Below are 7658 nucleotides of genomic sequence, written 5' to 3'. Positions count from 1 at the left end.
ATAAAACTAGCTTAGCATTTTGTTAGTTCTTTCATTTAACAAATATTTGGAAGACTGATAATATCCGTTAATAAGCCTGCCAGACAAAATTCAAATCCTTTTGGCAGACTCCTATTTATCCTTCAAGGTTCAAATCAGTGATTGCCTCTTCTGGTTGTGTTATTCCCTTAAATTAGTCTTTTCCTTAATTAAATCCTGAATATCTTACTATATTACATTATTTTACTTGTTAACATGTCACTGTTTCACCCTAAACTGTGAGCTCCTCCAGAGATTGTGCTTTTTTCACCTTTCTGCTCCCACAGAATCTGAATCTTTCAGTAGAAACATGGTATGGTCAAACTATTGTCCAGATAAGAAAAAAAGCTTTTGTAACTGGATAATTCTGACCATAACCGACGTCTCGCTGCACATTTAGTAGAAAATTCCCTGGAGCTAACGAGGGTCTTGCCATCTTGGCAGCTGTTTTTCTGCTAATCTGTGACATGAAGTCATCAGAACACACAGTATGTCTATTTAGGAGCAAGATGGTAATAAAAATTAATCACACACGCAGTGTTGTTGAACAGTGCTTTAATCAGTATTGTTCAATTGAGGCTCACTTTGTAAAATAATAAAATTGAATTTTTTTCAATCAGTTTCTTTTCTCAATTCTCATTTGTGATAAGAAAACTTTCTTGAGCAAAACAACTGATGAAAAGCACTTTTGGTATAGTTTGCCTTTAATGTCATATTTATTCTTTAGAGATAAATATGTACAGAAGAAAAAAATATGACCTAAATAATGTTAATCTAAATGATAAAGGATATATTTTTTTACCAAAATTTTATCTAATATTTACTTTTGCAATAATCAAATATTTACAGGAACTCACAGATCAATGAAGTTTCCAAAATTAAGCAACATTTTAAGATGAAATTTCAATAATTTACTTATTGTTTTGTCATAGACCCAACCATTGCAAAGTTAGTAGAAATTCCTACCTTTCTTGATTTGAGAATATGAGTCCTCCAATATTATATCAGATGTTTCTAGTTTTCCTTGTGTAAATGTTCTTGGAAAATTCTAGTCGATAATTTTTAAGGGAGTCCTTTAAAATATAAGAGGGAGCTTAGAAATAAAATCACCAATAAATTCCTTATGATATGAACAAGCCTCCAGGTCACAGATTTTATAGGATCTTATGTCAAGTTTTTGTAAAGGGGAGTGTAAATGGTCCCAGGATTGGGCCTTTTTTCTTTAGTATTATAAACAAGGTTACAAGGACCATATGTCTTTCTTTCAATTGTTAAGAACCATTTCTAAAGATCTAACACAAGAGCAGATGAGCCACACAGGCTGGATTTGGAGATAATTGGATTTTCTTTTCTCTTCACAAAAATTATGCATGCCTGGAAAGAACGGCAAGAATAAACTTCACCCAATGCCTACTAATTACCATCAGCGATTGCCTGGCTTTTTGAAATCTGATTTAAGAAAGAAAAAAAAATGAAATGAAACCACAGGTTTGGCTGATAGAAAACTGTATAATGTTCAAGCAATGATGGGGGAAGCCCAATCTTAAGCAGGCTAGACTTTGGACTAAACCCAACTGATGTTTCTCATCCTTGTTTATTTTGTTACTTGACATGATTCAACTCATTAAGGATTTCAAAGGTCCAAGGGAAAGTACTTGTACTTCGCCAAGGCATCCTGAGTTGGAATTCCATTATCTCCCATGATCCGAGACAGGGATTTCCTCCTACTCAGTTCTGAGTAATCATGTGTAAGCAAAGCCTTGGTGTTCTCGCAGTGACTGTACTGAGTCGATGGTTCACCATGAATCATTCATGTGGCAGGCATCTTCAATGAAAGGGTGAGGAGGGATCACATTGATTTGTAGTGTTTAGCTGAAGTACGGCTTTCTCATTCATTTCATTTGGTTCATCAGAGCTGATGTTTATCCCTGCAAACCATACCTTCTCCTAAAACGATGACAGGAAAAGGAGAGAAAACAAACACGTTCTATCATTCCTTCCTTCTCTACCAAGTCTCATTTAGGTCTTGCCTCTGGAAACACCTCTTCCTTCCTCCTTTTGGAACTTGGAAACTAGTGTTCTCTTTTTTCTCTCTTCCTGTCTTCTTGCCATTTCCCCAACCTCCCCCAACCAGAGAAACAAAATAGTTTTAAGGTAGGAAGTAGCATTAAAAAAAAAAAATTCTGCATTTCGTATTTCAAATTTGTAAAGCTTTCCTCTTTTTTTTTTTTGATGGAGGGCATTCAGTATGCTCCTTGAGAAAATGATAAAAGCGCTTTCTCCCAGAATAATGCAAGGAACCACGTACTGACTATTGACATACAGCCTTAGGGGGTTTGCAGTCTGAGGTCAACTGTGGATGCCTCCCCACACCTCATCCCTCCCTCCAGTGCTCAGGGATGCCAAGTTAAACCCCTGTTCTAAAAGCCCCATAACATATCCTACCAAGATTTAAAGGCAATGGGACCTGAGGACCTTTTATTTTCCTTATTTTTTGATAACATACCCTACCTAGTAGGTAACATGGTTCAAGAGAGGGCAGCTCAAAGGGGAACCTGTCAAGGTTCAGGATTATGCGCCATCCTGATTCTCATGTGACTCTAAAAGCTTTTTTTGACTCCAAAAGCTTATGCGACTCTAAGAGCTTCAAAGGTAAAATAACAATACACTATAGAGAATACCTTGGTAAGTCTCTCGGCCTTTCCCGTTCTTTTTTTATAAAAACTGTATTGAGTCATAATTTACATGCCATGTCTTCTATCCATTTAAGTGTTTCATGCTATTCACAGAGTTATGCAACCATCAGCCCAATAATTTTCAAACATTTTCATCACCCCAAAAAGAAAACAACCTGTAGCCATCAGCAGTTACTCCCCATTTCCTCCCAGGCCTTCCGCTAGCCCTAGGTAACCAGCAATCTACTTTTTGCCTCTCTGGGTTTGTCTGCTCCAAGTGAGACCTCAAACGGGATTTGCCCACTGTGTTACTCTTAATAGAGGACTGTTGTCCCGTATGAAATGACCATAAAACTACTCACTTGATTTAAATAATTCATCATCTGATTGTCTAAAGGGAGTAAAGCATTATGTTAGGCATACAGAAGTTTCAAAGGTGAGTTTTCAATAGTTAGGGGAATAATCCTAAAAAAAGAAGTGATTAATGCCACAAAAGCAGTATTCATGCTGTGGCATTCAAGATGTTCCACTTCTCCAGTACTGGCAGGCCCCATATAACCATAAAAGAAACAAGAAGAAGTAAAGTTGAAATAAGAAGATTCTAGATGCTAAGTTTTAACATGATTGAATCATATACCCCTGTGTGAATATTATGATATTATTTGGCATGTCATTTTAGGGTATTCCCTAGTACTCTGAATCCCATCCAAGACCCTTTCAGAAGGAGTGGCTATCAGAGTAAAATTTCTAGTGACAACTTTATCTTCTCAGAGAACATTTCATTCTAAAGGTCAGCTTCCATTTAACATCATCCCTTTTTTTTGAAACTTTAGCCATTACATTAAATTCCCCCTTCACCTGGCAGAAGTCAGAGTACCCAGTTGGTGCTGTATTCGCCTTACAAAATTTTAGGTTAAGCACAGCTGTGCAGGACAAAATGCAAAGCAAAAGAATTGCCCCCAAGAATCTGTTTTATGCAGTGGAATTACTCTAGGTATTGCCAACTTCTCTAGGTCTCCTCTTTATCTTAATTAGGTATCTTATTAACATTTCTCAGGATCCCCACTGTGCTCGGAGCTCCAAAAGAGTAAATTGCTCTCAAATTCTGTGAGGATACAGGGACTTTAAAACATACGCAATTGTCAAATACATTTTCCCACTGGATTATTCCAAAGAATAAGGACATGTGTGTCTTCAACCCCTTCTTGTGCACATTAAATGCACAGCATTGGTGAAGCCACTGGAGGCCACTGAACCACCAACCTACTCAATTACACTGGAATAGCGTCACATTTTACTAACACTCCCTAGAAAACTTTACTTGACTGTACTGCCTCGCTTTCATGGGATGGTGTCCAGGATAAGCAGGGAAACATTTTTTCCCCCCTATTTTATCTGAGTTTGTTCAAGGAACTGAAATTATCGTGTCCTGAACCACATGCCATGTGCAAGCCCTCCAACTAGCACACAGAAAACTCTAAGGAATCCTTCAGTGACTCTGGCCATCTGCAAGCCTGTGGAATTCAGGTGCCCACAGGAAGGACTGGAGAGGTTTTTCCAGCCTGACCATATCAGCCGTCTCACCACAAGAGCCTTCTGTTTTGGCTGACTTCCTTCAGACTCGGCTGTTCTTTATGGCCAAATGTGAATTAATATGTCTGGTTTACATTCTCTAAGTTTCCTTCACAGGCTCCTCTCCTTACATCTGTGGCTTGACTGCTTTTGTCATGTTTTTCATGTTTGTTCTTCAAGAGGAGGTAGGATGCTTGGATATTGGAGAATACACATTCTAGAAGTTTAAATTCAGGGAATAGTAAAATTGATGATAATTAAAGAGAACCACAGGCACTTGGGTTCAATGGAGAAAATCAACAAATAGGATCAATGATGTAAGGATGTGAGAGGCAATGTAATAGCAATGTGAGTATGGGGTGGGCAGTAATAGTAATAGACATTTTGGGTGATGTAAGGAAAAGATTTTAGTAATTACCTTTTTCTCTTGTTGGTGTGTTGTAGATTGCTGTAACCTATAGAACTGTGGCTTAGTATAGAGGAAAACAGTTTTAAAATTTCTCTTAAAACCCAGCCCACTGGAATTATGAAAGCAGCCTCAGTAAGTCAGGCAGACTTGCATGCCTCTAGGTACAGAGGTGTAGGAAAGGGATGACTTCAGTACTGGAAACTAGTATTTGGTGGGACAATATTATTATTTGAATTGGATGGTCGAGGGAAAGGTGCATCTTAACTTCATCTGACATGTTACAGATTGATTTTAATTCATCCTCTCAGGACCATTTTGTTTGTAGATTCAGGCTGATTGTTAAATTATTCTAAACTCATTTCAGAAATTACCTTTAAGCCCCTTAAGTATTCTAGGAATATTCTTAAGCTCCTTAAGGATTCCAAGAATAATTTGCTTGCAAGTCAAAGACTGACACCTGCTCTATTCTACTGCTGATTATTTTTAAAAAGTAATTTAAGCATATAGCCTGCTGGGGAAGCATGCCTTACTATTTTCCCATGTACATAACTGTATCGGGGAAACCCATTTTATAGAATACTTCTCCCCTCACAGAGAGTAAAACAGGCTGGGGTGTGCCCATCTAACACAGCAGGTAGTCTGCTTTTTAAATTTACCTTCTCTGGGATGCAAAAAGTATTCAGTTTAAGACTTGGAGGGTGATGTCTGAAAATTACTCAGTTAAAGCTAAATGAATCATCCTCCTCCAAACAGTAAGAGCTCCGCATTTAAGAGGCTTGCTTTCCTAAGTTCTCTTTGGCTTCTATTTTTATCTGCTAGATGGTGAGTGAGTCGTGCTTACTGATCACCAGCAGGGACAGCCGACCCCGCCTTCGGCAGCTCATTAGCTTGCAGGAAGCCTTTGCAGTTCACTCCCCTGCTCATCACGCTTCAGTCCCCAAGGGGGGGTGAGCTCCTAGAGGTATGAGCGAGGGGGTGGGAATGGAGGCGTTTCCGTTCTATTTTCGTTCCTCTCCTAACTGGCTGCTCAGCTGTTCATGAGTCACCTTAACCACAAAATCTGTCATTAAAACAGAAATAATGATACCTATTTTCTGTGCCTTATATGAATTGCATGAAGACTCTATTCATATTTCTGAAATGCATGTGAGAATTAGTCAAGGATAGATAAAAGGAAAAGTATGAAGTAATTGTTCTTAAGCCGTGAGAAATATGCTTTTGTCATTTAGATTTTGAGAATTTTCTGTATTGCAAAAGTAAGAATGAGAAGAGATCCCAATAAGGATTAAATTTGACAAAATATTTATTTGACAAGCTGGATCAAGAATATAAATATGGTTTAAATAATATATGGCATTAGAACTTATTGTTCCAAACTCTCACTTAATAAAATTTTATCAAGCACACTGGCACTGAATTAGACATTAGGGATACCTTATGGCACAGAACCTCTTCTAAAGAAGACCCCATACCAGAAATAAGACAGTAAATAACTCTACATAATGGCATGTCTATGTCTGGTGGTATTTGGGAGATTTTTTTACTTTAATCCCATCAATACTAGTTTTTAAAGCAGTGGTTAGGAGCTTCAGAGAGAAAGAATTCACCTTAATAGCTTACATTTATCTAAAAAGTTTATACTTATCTTAAATATGATTTCCCACAATATGACTTACCTCAACTGATTCTCTACATTTATGAGCTTAATATTTAATTTATCCTTTTATGTGTAGACATAAAAATATTAAAGAATATGAGTTTGTGTCTTGACAGAATTTTGTCCATATTTATGTCCATTTCATATATTGTTTGTGCTACGTAGGGCTCTCAGTACTATGCAATAAATGCTCTATAATTATAACTTCTCTTAGGTGATCCTGTTGAAATTTCTAAATGACAATCAGCCTGTGCTTTGACTCTTGCTCTCTACATCCAGCCAGCTTACATGCGCAGATTTGTTTGCATAGCCACTTCCTTTGTCTTTGTCCAAGTTATTTCATATGGATTGTTGTATATGTGACCTCTGAACTAGGAAGAGTATTTTACAGCCATCCCTGTCTGGTCTTACTGGTACTTTTTGTTTCCTTAATAAACCTCCAGTCTCCTTCATTTGAGCAATATTCCTCTGATGTCTGGATGATCACTGGTGCTGGAATCTGAGCCCCAGCCCCATGGCAGAGAAATGCTGTCATAATCAGGCTCCAGCCAGAATAAGAAACACTGCAATGGCCTCCCTATCAGGGTTGAGACTGTTGGATAAATAAACTATTAAAATTGGATGTGTTCCTCATCCATGGTTTTTCCCTGTCCCCCAAAGCAATGTGTAAGGAGTGGTGACTTGTGGAGTTACTAAGCCCTGGCCTTGGGGAAGTCAGCTGGAAGAGAAGGGGTGTGGGCTGAGCAGGGGCCCTGGGTGTTCTCTGGACCCTGGCCATCCAAAAAAATTCCTCCTGATCTGCGCACACACACACACACACATGTTTATAGCCTATTAAGCAGGTCCCTATAAACAATGAAAACAAGTTTATGGGGTTTGGGGAGCAAGAAGGAAAAAGAACCACACACCTACCCTTTACTCTCCCATCTGAAGTCCAAAGGAGGATATATACCCTCACAAGTTGGTGTTCTCCTCTGTGGGGCGGGGAGGGGAGAAATCAGAATGTGATATTGGCCTTCCTTGGACCAGAGATGAATTCCGTGGCTCTCCCTAGTTCCTGTCCAGGGAGAAATGAAAGAATAGCTTTGAGTGTCCATGCAGCGGCATCCAAACGTTGTGGCTGGAATCCCAAATTCTTGGCCTCACTTTGTGAGCTGGGTTCACACCTGTCATCATGTCGACCTGTTCCTCTCAAGCAAGGTGATATCATCATCCGTCCCTCTCTCTCAACCTTGTCCATGACATACGGGGGCTTCTTTCTTAGTGCTTTATTTTCTCCACCACAGACTATTCATAATGAAGAGAGTTCAAATTACTGTTGCACCTC

The 7658-nt window shown here is 38.7% G+C and overlaps 1 long non-coding RNA gene across 1 annotated transcript; it reads right to left on the bottom strand.

The window, feature by feature from the left end:
* Window positions 1–1595: 1595 nt before the first annotated feature.
* LOC140843504 (uncharacterized) lies at window positions 1596–7377 on the bottom strand. Its single transcript, XR_012121333.1, has 2 exons — window positions 7244–7377; window positions 1596–1965 (listed from the first exon to the last, which is right to left on the bottom strand). It is a non-coding gene; the product is annotated as an uncharacterized lncRNA (long non-coding RNA).
* Window positions 7378–7658: the final 281 nt, after the last annotated feature.

The sequence above is a fragment of the Manis javanica genome, chromosome 9, assembly GCF_040802235.1.
Source record: "Manis javanica isolate MJ-LG chromosome 9, MJ_LKY, whole genome shotgun sequence".
NCBI classification, from domain to species: Eukaryota; Metazoa; Chordata; class Mammalia; order Pholidota; family Manidae; genus Manis; species Manis javanica.
Note: the sequence above shows the minus strand (reverse complement) of the source record. Positions and strands in the feature narration are given on the sequence as shown.